The sequence below is a fragment of the Myodes glareolus genome, chromosome 5 (genome assembly GCF_982192425.1).
Source record: "Myodes glareolus chromosome 5, mMyoGla1.1, whole genome shotgun sequence".
NCBI lineage: Eukaryota > Metazoa > Chordata > Mammalia > Rodentia > Cricetidae > Myodes > Myodes glareolus.
In genome coordinates this window covers 68,748,890-68,760,965 of record NC_142030.1, presented here as the reverse complement: position 1 = coordinate 68,760,965, position 12,076 = coordinate 68,748,890, and the positions used below count along the sequence as shown (strand labels likewise).

The window sequence follows — 12,076 nt, the reverse complement described above, 5'->3', positions numbered from 1 at the left end:
CAGAAAACACTTTGGGTCCCAGCACCCATATGAAGCAGCTCACAACTTTGTGTAATTCCAGCTCCAGGGAATCCAATAATCCAATATCTTCTTCTGGTCTCCACGGGCTTGGTTGCACATGTACATGCTCACACACACACAAAGACATACTCCACACAGCATACATTCACACAGACACAGAGACACATTAGTAAAAATTTTAAAATAAATCTTTAAAAAAAATCACTGAGGCTGAAACTAATACAATAGATCAAAGTAGAATTCTTTTATGGTTCTGAAAATCAAGTGACTGATGGGAAAGATCACTGAAGAAAACAGCTTTATTCCTGCTGGAAAAGTGTGCTTGTCCAGGAGCCAGGTTCAGTCATTATTTTTAATAATTCCTTAAATGTCCCATCAAGCATGGTTCTCTCTCTTGCTCTTCAACACCTTTCAGAAATTCAGGGACCAGGGTAGAACATTTAGATTAGTGGGTATAGTGCTTGCCTAGTGCACATGAAGCCCTGGACTTGATCTACCGCATCACATAAACCAGCCCCTAATCCTAGCACTTGGGAGATGGAGACAAGAGGATGAGAAGTTTGAAGTCATTCTCAGCTATTAAGCAAATTTGAAGCCAGCCTTGGGATATAGAAGACCCTGTTTCTTTCAAAACAGCAATAGCAAAGGAACAAAAATAAAACCCAGCAATGGAGGTAGAAGTGGTACCCAAGGATGCCGTCGATTACTATTACTATGGGTGTCCCCAGAGAGAAACATCCTGGATGTTAGAGTCATGACCTTTCATTGTCTCCCATAGTCATCAATGTTGTCTGAGTGTAGGCTTAGCTGCCCTATCTGCTCTCTCCTCTCTGACCATTGACTTTAGGAACACAGTGCTCAGCCACATTAGAGTAGATAACTTAGCAGTTTGTCTCCATGTTCTTATTTCTTTTTTTTGTTTTGTTTTGTTTTGTTTGTGTTTGTGTTTTTCAAGACAGGGTTTCTCTGTAGCTTTGGAGCCTGTCCTGGAAGTAGCCCTCGTAGACCAGGCTGGCCTTGAACTCACAGAGATCCATCTGCCTCTGCCTCCCAAGTGCTGGGATTAAAGGCATTCACCACCACCACCGCCATGTTCCTATTTCTTAGGACCCTCTTCTTTCTCTGAATTTTCCCAGCAAGAGAGAAAATAGTGTGACTTTAGCTCTTTCCACTTTATGGTGACGATCCCTAAAACTGGAGTCAGAGGAAGTTGTGGGATGCCATGTGGGTGCTAGGAACCAAACCCACACCCTTTATGAGAGTAGTGAGTGCTTCTAACCTCTGAGTCGTCTCTGCAGACCCTAGGTAGGATTTTATTAAGAGCCAAGACCGCCTATCCCTAGCCTCCCAGTCACAGTACACTCATTTCTAAAGAACATTAGGGGAATTCTGTCATTTGAGGGCATGCAGACACTAGGACAAAGGGAATCCTATTTTCTCCTTACGCATTTTCTGTTTAAAAAGTGGAGTCTAGACAAGGACTGGCTGTACTCCACTGGAAAGAGACTACACTGTTCCCAGTGGCTTAGTCAGTGTTCTGTTGCTGTGAAGAGACACCATGACCACAACAACTCTCATAGTGGGCCTGGCTTACGGTTTCATAGGTTTAGTCCATTATCGCCATGGTGGGGAGCATGGCAGTGTGCAGTCAGACATGGTGCTGGAGAAGTAGCTGAGAGGTCTATATCTAGATCTCCGGTAAGCAGAAAGAGACACTGGGACTGGCTTGGGGCTTTAAAACCCCAGTGACAAACTTCCTCCAACAAGCCATACTTGCTCTAACCAGGTCACACCTCCTAATCCCTCTCAAGTAGTGCCACTTCCTGATGACTAAGCATTCAAATGTATGAGCCTATGGGGTTCATTTTTACTCACACCACCACACCCAGGGATACCCCAGGGTGCAAGGACCTGGATGGCACCTGCAAGCACCATAGATTCCTGCCTCTTTCCCTAGCCCTTGCCACAATGTTAGTCTTTTCCTCTCGCCCCTAGATTTCAGGATCCAGAATTCAGTCTTCCCAGAACTCATCCAACCCCAGTGCTTTTGCCTCGGGTCTGGAATTCAGTCATCCTCATTGTATCTTTTGCTATCTCTAAACAGCCTATCACAGTCTTGAGTTTCCACTGTTGAAATCTTTTGGTCAGCAAAACCATCTTGTTCATGAAGGCCACAGTAGGGGCAGTAACCATAAGTTGCCATATCCCATCACCAACGTTCAGTAATGAGGTTTTTGCCACGTTGGTTTGATTTAGTATTTTTTTCCTTCTGACTGTATTGGAGTTTGTACCCGGGGCCTGGTGTATTCTAGAAAAGTGCTCTACCACTGAGCTATATGGCCAACGGCTTGCTGTTTCTTTTTTTAATTTTTTATTTGCTGAGATCCCTTAAAAGCAAATCACAGGCATCACATTATTTCACCTCTGACACTCTCAAAATATTGACCTTTAAGAAAACAACCACAGTGCCATTATCCCATCCAACAAAATTAACAATTGTGTTTTGGCATCATAGTCTACCCGGTCTGTAATTAAGCTTGCCTGATCGTCTCCAAAGTGTCCTTTTATAGTTGGTTTGTCTGAGTCAGGACCCAAACAAGCGCCCCACAACATGTTTGGTTAGCATTTAAGATTTAATATTAATTTCCCCTCCCTTGAGTGGTTTTGTTTTGGGGAGAAAAAAAAACTAAATAACATACTGTGGCAATGGCTGATTAGGGTGCTCAGAGGGTCTGTGGAGCAGTTCGTTTGCTGAGATCTGAGCTGAGACCTGATGTTGAACGTGTGGGGCGGGGGTAGAGGCAGGTGTGAAGATTTTAACATCTGAGGGGACAAATAGTGCTGGACTCAACCACAGGCCAGACATGAGCATAATAATTGCCTCTAACATGTATTAGGACATCATATAGAGTATTAACGGGATTTTGTATAACTATGTCATTTTCAAAATAGAACTTATTATATTTTGGGTTGTGAGCCTAGCCTTTAATGGCTGAGCCATCTCTCCATGAATTTGGTATGTACTCACTCATTTGTGGACTCTAGCTATAAACCAAGGTCATTAAGCCCATAGTTCACAAGCCCAGAGAAGTCAAATAACAAGGTGAACCCAAAGAAAACCATATATAGATACTCCTGGAAATTGGAAGAAAGCAAGATTGCAGAACAAAAGCTGTGAGCATGGGGATGGGGACAGTGGTGGGGGTGAGTTTGGGGGAAGGGGAGAAGGGGAGAGGGAAGGGAGAAGGGGAGAGGGAAGGGAGAAGGGAAGGACTGGCAAGAGCTTGGGGGAGTGGGAAGGTGGAGATGGAGGTAGGGCAGATATAGGAGCAGGGAAGAAGATACCTACATTAAGGGATCCATGTTAGGGTTGCAAGAGACTTGGCTCTAGAGGGGATCCCAGGTGTCCATGGGATGTCCCCAGATAGGTCCTTGGACAGCAGAGGAGACGGTGCCTGAATTGTCCTTGCCCCACTATCACACTGATGATTATCTCGAATATCATCATAGAATCTTCTTCCGGTGACGGATGGAGATAGAGACAGAGATCTTCAGCAGAGCAATGGACTGAGCTCCCAAGGTCCAATTGAAAGGCAGAAGGAGGGAAAAGATGAGCAAGGAAGTCTGGACCACGAGGGATTGGTCCACCAACTGAGGCAGTGTGCCTGTTCTAAAGGGAGCTCACCAAATCCAGCTGCACCAGGTCTGAATGAGCATGTGATCAAACCGGACCGATTGTGGCTGACAATGGGGGCTGACTGAGAAGCCTTTGATAAAGGCACTGGGACTTGTTTTTACGGCATGTTCTGGCTTTTGTGGACCCTAGTCTATATGAATGCACAGCTCCCTAGACCTGGATGTAGCGGGGAGGGCCTTGGACTTCCCACTGGGCAGGATTCCCCGCCCTCTCTCAAGCAGGGCAGGAGAGGGAGGAGGGGGTGTGGGGGAGCGGGAGGGGATTGGGAGGAGGAAAGGAAGTGTAAATAATTGAATGGAAAAATAAAAATTAAAAAAAGAAAATAAAAATTAGAACTTCTTTGGGAGTGATTTTGTTGGAGGGGGTGCTGAGGAATCAGGGGAAAAGTGTTGCTTGCTTTGCTTGTGGGGAAGTCACAGAGTTTTGTGAGCCTGTCAGGCAGCCAGCTGAACTGTCTCCGTCACTGCCAAATATAATGTTTTTGCTCTTACAGTTCGCTGGATGGGCAAGGAGTACTGGCGACTCTTTAATCTTTTGTTCTGGACATGTCTGTGTCATCCTTCCTCCCATTCCCACTCTCTATCTTAAGTCATATGTGTATAGTTCCCAAATGTCACATCCGTGGTGACAGGCTCTGTGATTCATTGCTGGTGGCAGCAGAAGGCTGCCTGGAGTTCAGGAGCCTGGAGGGACTTTCTCGGGGCTCTTATGAGTAAGTGGGAGTCTTAGTCACCACCTGTCATGGTTTCTGACCCTTGAAATGGGATCACAAAGTGTACTACAAAGCTCGAAGGATCTGTCTGTTGTTAAATACTGCTTCTTACACTCAAGCTGCTGCAAGACCTGACCTTGAAGTGATGAGTAGACCTAAAAACGTAGGTGGACATAGCTGGAGATGTTGCATATGGACGCCAGCCAGAGGCTCCCTGAAAGTTGAACCTAAGCACAGGAAGCCTCTGTAATATGAGGTAAGTCGGGGTGAAGGGCTCACGGAAGACCCTAGCTACTGAGACACCGTGAAGAAAAGATCAGGAGGAGACCAAGACTGATTCTGAAAAATGCAGGGCTGAGTCTGGTCCATGAAGACAACAGTGTGGAAGCCATCTGAGATCTGGTATCTTCCTAAATTAGAACCCTGCATATATCTTCCCATGGTATACACGAGAACCGAGCTGGAAGAAGGTCAAGAGAATCAGATATAACACTTGGGTGGCACCCTCTGTCATAGTTCAATTAAAACTCTCTTCTTTTGGGCTCTGTTGAAGATCAGAGCCCTCACCCCACAGCTGGTCTGCAGCCACATTAAAGACATTGCTCTCTGAAGAAGCGCTGTCCCAAGGAAAGGGCTTTCCCTTGTGAAGGCTTCTCCAGCCTTCCTCATGGTGCAAAGCTCTGCCCAGAGCTGAGCACTGCAGGATAGCCAGGTGGGTAAAGGTGGAGGAAGAAGCTGTTTGTTGTGGATGCTCTCTAAGTATCCTTAGTGGCTGAAAGTTTAAGCAAAGAGTAACCATCCAGACAAAGCATTTGGGTTCAAACTTCCACAATTTAATGCAGCTCTAGTTGTTCTAACCACTTAAATCTTTGAGATTTGTTGGGCTGGGAGCCTGACTCTGTGGCAGAGTCGCTGTCTAGCATGTGCAAGGCCCTGGGTTCAATCCTAGGCACAATAAGAAAAAAATAAAAAATGTCATCATCTTTTTTTTCTTGCTTGAGGGACACAAATCTATATAGAGATTCACAGCCAAAATAAATAGAAATTTAACTCCAATGAACTTGCACTCCTAATGACCCCCTTCGGTGGTAGGAATGTTTAATGATAGTTTAGCTTATGGAAACCCCAGCGACCAGGTTCCAAACAGTCTCAACTAGGAAACCCAAGTTTTTTTTTCTTTTGGAAATTCTCAATGATAGGTTTTCAAAGTAGCTGATAAAACAGTTAATTATAGTGAGGTGTTTGGCTCCTCCGCTGTAACATACACTTTCCCCTACTCTATGATTGGAGCTTCTTGTCATGTTCCCTAAGCCAGGTTAGCTGGTGTTACCATCTACTTTCCTCCCCCCTCCGTTGGGTGAGAGCCTAAATTATAACATAGGTGGAACTTCAGTACTAAACACAAAACCTAGCACAAGAACCTTCCCTTGAGCCTCTCTGGACCTCACCTCCTCTGCGACTTCCCTTCCCCCTGGCTCATTTCACTCCAGACAAGCCTGGTACAAGCTTAGCACAAGTCAACTAGACTCTGTCTTTACTTCAGAGGCTCTTCAATTTAGGGAACACCGGGATGCGCTGAGAAGACTCTGTGGGGCCCATCAGAGTAATTAATGGGTGCTTCTGGGGGTGTTAATGCTGCAGGTTGAAGTGGGGAGTGCTGACTCCCCACCGGTTTATTCTGCCTCAAGTTCATCTCTGTGTGTCTGCTCACCTCACTCCCACACCTTCTGCAAGCCTCCACACAGATGTCATCTTCTCAACATAACCCCATCTGACCCCTCGAGTCTGTATTTGCTGCCTACAGTCACGCTCTTGTCGCTGCAGATCACCCTGCCTGCTCTGCTATTTTCCCCTTGATACCTTCTAACGACATCTGAACTTTGTTCATTTACTGCCTAACTTGTCCATTTGTTGTACTGACCAGAAGTTTCATCACCTAGAAACAGGTACCTCAACCTTTTAATCTACACATTTGATACATCCCTCAACCACCGCCTGGCACACAAGGTGCTCAGTGACTGTTTGCTGCACTCAGAAGTCAATACTTGCCAGGTGTGATTGGTACACTTCTTTAATCCCAGTCAGTATCCAGGAGGCAGAGGCAGGAGGATCTCTAAATCTGAGATGGCCTGGGCTACAGAGCAAGTTCCTGGACAGTCAGGATTACAGAGAAGCCCTACCCCAAAAAACAAAAACAAACAAACAAAAGGAGTCAATGCTGGGCTCCTCCTGTAAGTTACAAAGGTGAAAATTTCCACTTCTCAGGCTTCAAAAAAGTTTGGTTGTTCATCCTGATTTTGCTAAGTGTGGTGGGTCATGCCAGTAATACCAGCATTTAGAAAGCTGAGGCAGGAGGATTTTCATGAGTTCCAAGCCAGTTTAAGATTTTTTTTCCCTTCCTGTTTCTATTTTCATGCTATGTCCTTTGCATGAAATGTCTCCCCTTGAGTTGGAACCAAGGCTCAACAGTTAAGAGCACTGGCTCCTCTTGCAAAGGGCCTGGGTTCAGTTCCCAGTACCCGCATGGGGGTTCACACCCATCCTTAACTCCGGTTCCAGAGGATTCGGAATTTTTTTCTGATCTCACAGGAGTGCACACATGTACTGCACATACTTACATATAGACATGCAGGCAAAACACACAGAAGAAAGAAATAGACAATTTTTATTTAAAAATTTCTCCATTTCTATTTTTCCTTCTTAAATTGGTCCTTCATCTTTCTACTACAGCTTGGCTCTTTCTCACTGTCCTCATGAGCTTCCTGGGAGTAATTTTGATGTCCCTGCTAATAAAGTCTCTGAACAGAAACCATATTTTTGATAAATGGACAAATAGAATCTAAGTAAGTATATGTGGGGAGGTGGAAAATTCTTTTCATACTACACAACATGGTGTTTCTTAAGACAATAGCTATTATGTTCACATTTATAGAAAAAAATGGCAATTTGCAAAGTCCTTTCATGCATGAGTCTTTTAATCCTCAGAAGAATTCTTCAGGCTAGGTAGCAAAGGTATTATTATGTTCATTTTACATCTGGGAAAAGAGAATGTAGGTTAAATTTAGATAACAGTGCTTGCTTCATCAAGATTAAATGATACAGTTTCTGGAAGTTTCTGGCACAAAGCTTGAACTCAAGATATGTTAGTTCCCCCCTCCCTAAGAGATCTTAGAGAAGCTGCTGAGATAAATTAACATATATTGTATTCTTATAGCATGTCAGGGACTTAACAGATTTTAAGATCTGGGTCTCTAAATCTTCAGCTATTGCCCAGCAGCCTGTTGTTTGTTCTCCTTTGCTGATGGAGTCACAGATCCAGAAAAGTAAAGTAACTTGAACAAAGCCACACAACTAGCAGGTGAAATCAAGATTTGAACTCAGCTCCAGAATGATGAATTCCCCCAATTACTTAAGAATACAATGTCTTTTTCGTAGTATTAGTTCCCTTTCTGCTACTATAACAAAAATCCCTTTGATGACTGATTTGAAAAAGATGGAAGGTTTATTTTTGACTCAAGGAGTCAGAGATCTCAGCCCATGGCCACTTGGCTCAGTTGCCTATGACAATGTAGTACACCGTGGGGAAAAGCTCACAGTGAAGGAAGCAGCTCACCCCACCCGAACTGGGGAACAAAGATAGGAAAGGACCAGGGTCCCAAGCGCCATTTGAGGCCATGACCCCAACGATGCAATTTCATTCCACTAGATCCCACCTTCTAAAGATTTTAGCATAAGTCAATAGAGCTGTAGGCTGGGAACCAAGCTTTCAATACACAGACCTTCAGGGACTTCAAGATCCACATTGTAGCCGGTATCTTGGAACACACATTTTCTGACCCAGAGTCCATGGCTTTACTGTATACGTCAACCACTCAATGTTATTACTTTAAAAACTGTTTACACTGATTCTTGGTTCAGCTACAGCACTGACTCAATAGCTCCTGCCTGGAATCTTTTCTTTGGCTTTTACATTTACAAATCATAAAAATAAGAGCTAAAAGGGACAATTGAAGTCGTTTGCTTTGCAGATAAGAAAAATAAAGCCCCAAGACTTGTTAGGCTAGGGGAGTGGACAAGTGAAGAATGCTTGCTCAAGTCTCTCTATGCTCCTTGACCTGGTAGGGTCCTCCTTGAAGGCTTGTGAGTCAATGGATGGACACCTGGACTGGGCAGCACGGGAAGCTACTGTGAGTTAATGGATGGACACCTGGACTGGGTGTGCACGGGAAGCTACTGGCAATGCTGGTGAGCAACTACTCTTCAGTAGCCTTGCTTTTCCTCCTCCAGGGACTGTCTCCATCTTTAGCCATAAACACAGCATAATGGTGAAGGAGCCTTTAACCCTTACTCGTTTGCACTATCTGTATAGCCTTTACCATGTTGCCAATAAGTTGGGGATTAAAAGCGACTTCTCAACACTATAATATGTCAGTATTTCAACTGAAGCCTTGAAGCTTGGCAGGCAATCCCATTGAACAGGGTACAAGTACAATAAACATTTGTTAAATAACTTCTAAAAAATAACCCCAAATTTCCATATTTGAAATGGACACTTACCAAAGGCAAAGGTTCCTTATTTTTTTAATTCTTTAAAAAGTTATCTTTTGCGCTCTCAGGCAAAACTCTGTTCAGTGTTGAGCACACAGGGGTCAGTGTGCATCTGATAGCTACTGAGTAAATTGTTGGAACAGACTGACTATATTCAATAGAGGAAGCAGTCATGATGTATGGCCTTTCTCTAGCAGGTCTATGTTCCCTTAATATGTCCCCCTTCCCCTCCTCAGGTACTTTAAACCATTAATATACCTTGAACACACAGTCTCTGCCATCTACCCCATGCCCTGGCACAAATGAGGGCCACCTGAGTGCTTGCTCTGTGTGGATTCATGCAAGGGTAGATCCCTGCCAAACAATTACTTTCCAGGAACCATATGACTTGGTTCTGTTTCTGTAACACAGCCAGGGGGACATGCCAGAGAGTTGTGTGCAAAGATGGGTCTTATTCCTCTCATGTCATTGTATCAGAAAAATCCACTATCAGGCTGTTTGCCCATTAATTAAATTGCCTAGTAAGGAGGGATGAGCCGGGAAAGGATTCGGCAAGCTGTTTCTTCCTGTGCTTAAATGAATTTATATTAAACTTTGAAAGAGGAGTATGATTTTTCCTTCCTTAATATTGGAGTCACTTTATGAGTCGAAAACGGAAAAGAAATGTGATTATGTGATTTCCTTTTTCTATTAAGTTATTTTTACTGCTATTTGTCATTCCAATATCTTCATTAAAATGTGATCATCCTTCAGAAAAAATATTGGATCTTTTATCAGGATGATTACAGAAAAGAGCACTGCTCAGAGACTCAGAGAACCTGCTGTTTCAGAACCATATGAGGTTTAAACATGGAGTTTTTCTTTCCAAGACAAGGTGTTTTAAAAACCGTGGTCTTCGCGGCTGCCTTAACTGACTACCTGCCTCTAAACCTTGAGACTCCAGCAGAATGTATTATTGAGTACGTGAAGAATGAGACCTTTCGTTTTCTTTTTAGGAAGCTGCTGAGATTAGTAATGAGTATTCTGTTACAAAAGGCACTAGAAACCAGGTCAACAACCTCAGACGCCGGTGTGGAGAAGGCAGAGAAAATGGCGATGAGGAGGGAAGGAGGCATCAGACTGCCCCCAAGTGGCAGTCTGGGCGCGACACCTGGAAGGTGGTAGGAGGGGGCCACCAGGTAGCACAAACTACAGAGGAAGAAGTGGGGGAAAAGGAAGGAAGGAGGCAGGGAGGGAGGAAGAGAGGGAAGGAAGAAGGAAGAAAAGAAGGAAGGGAGGGAGGAAGGAAGGAAGGAAAGAAGGAAGAAAGGAAGGAAGAAAGGAAGGATCTAAGAAGAGGTTGCAGTCGTCTCTTATAAGGGCATTTAAATATCATAGAGGAAAAACAGAAAATAATAACGTATTTGATGCAAATCGGGCTCCAGTTCGCTGGCTTTCTTTCTCAGGCCTGCCACTTTATATTCGTTTCACTGCTCTGGTGAGCACAATGAAATGTTGCGATTCCATTAAAAACCTCAAAGAAAACAAACGCGGGTCCTTCAGAGCAAGCGGGAAGGCACTTTAAAAGCTTGGCGCAAGCTATCATTTGTGCGTTCAGAAAGCCATTAGGACTGCCTCCTTTGGAAACACGTATGACTCTTCTCGTCTAATTTTAAGCATTTAAATTCTTCTTCCAGTGACCCTTATCCTCAAGCACAAATGTCTCGTGCCTCACCAGACAATGCAATCCATTTCTAGGGTGCTGAGATGTGAACCGGATTTGTTCCCGTAAAGAGACATGTCTGTCAGGAGGAAAATTAGAGCCCCGAGTTGGGAAAGTCAAACGCATTTGAACACTGAGGAATACAGCAGGTGCACGGGGGTTTCAGGACTGCTACAAGGCTGAGAAACAAAAGCGGCTGCCGATTGGATCATAAAGATGTCAGAGGGCCAGACGGAGTCACACATCTCTTCCCTCATAAGACTTGGCCTTGGGCATGCAGGGGCTGGCAAAAGCATGAAAACCCGGGAGCAGTCTCTTCAGCTTGAACCCCAACTCTGTTGCCCACTTAATGGACGTGGGCAGTCAGAGGCTGATGTCTTTCAAGGAGCTTGAGAGCGAATTCAAGGTAACTCATAGAAAATCTCACACTCTTTCATTTATCAAGACTAACATCTTCCCTTTTTTTTGCAAACCAAACGAGGTTTAATGGAGGTCATGAAGTTCATATGTGCCCAGGTTCCCCTGGTAAAGGAGAAAGTATGTTTGTGTGCAAACATGAGGGACGTAGGCTTTGAAGTCAGACTGTTGGGGTTCAACTAAATGCCAAGTCCCATTACTGACCAGCTGTGTGTCCACTCTCTGTCTCCTTAAGGTCATTTTCTTTATCACTATCTGCAATAGAAAAACAATAAATGGCAGTTTATTGTTTTCATTTTTGGTCTTTGAGACATGGTGTTACAGGGAGCCTGCCAGACACAGTTCACAGCCAATTCAAAGCTTTATTCTAGCTGACTGGAGCTACACCCCGGTATTCAGGACCCAAGTGTACCACGTAGTGTTTAGAGCAAGAGATTTTTCAAAGGCAAAATCCACATCCTTGAATCTCACTCAGCAGCTGCAGGGGAGGTTTTGTACAAGCAAGTAGTTTAACTGAGGCTGTTAGCTGGGGCATCGTGACCTCAGGTTCCTAGAGTAAAGTTGGGTAATTTTCCATAGGGCTGTCCATCAAGAAGATCAAATTCTTGCTAAACCTAAAATGGCCTCAGCACGAATCCAAGATGGAGGAATCTCAACTTTGTCTTGAAGTTACAATGGTGCTGCACTCTCTGGTTAAGCTGAGCAGGATTCAGGTGTCGACACAGCACTTGGGGTTAGGGATGTGGCTTGGTTCAGTCCCTTCCTAGCATACAAGAGACAAGACCCTCAGTTTAAACTCCAGCAGATCAAAACTAAATACAAATAAAGTCCAGATAGTGAAAAGACATCATTACTTGTTTAACGTCTTAAACTGAAAGGGCCTTCACAGAATATTTGCTTTTTTCTCTTTCTTTTTAAATTATTTTTTATCTTCGTATGTATCTACACACATGCCGTAAGCCACATGTAAGAAGGTCAG

The 12,076-nt window shown here is 44.1% G+C and overlaps 1 long non-coding RNA gene across 1 annotated transcript; it reads right to left on the bottom strand.

Annotated features, from left to right (window-relative positions):
* Positions 1–7,077: 7,077 nt before the first annotated feature.
* Positions 7,078–11,848, bottom strand: LOC148122105 (uncharacterized). The gene is made up of 2 exons (XR_015737907.1): positions 8,638–11,848; positions 7,078–8,590 (listed from the first exon to the last, which is right to left on the bottom strand). It is a non-coding gene; the product is annotated as an uncharacterized LOC148122105 (long non-coding RNA).
* Between the last annotated feature and the right edge of the window lie 228 nt (positions 11,849–12,076).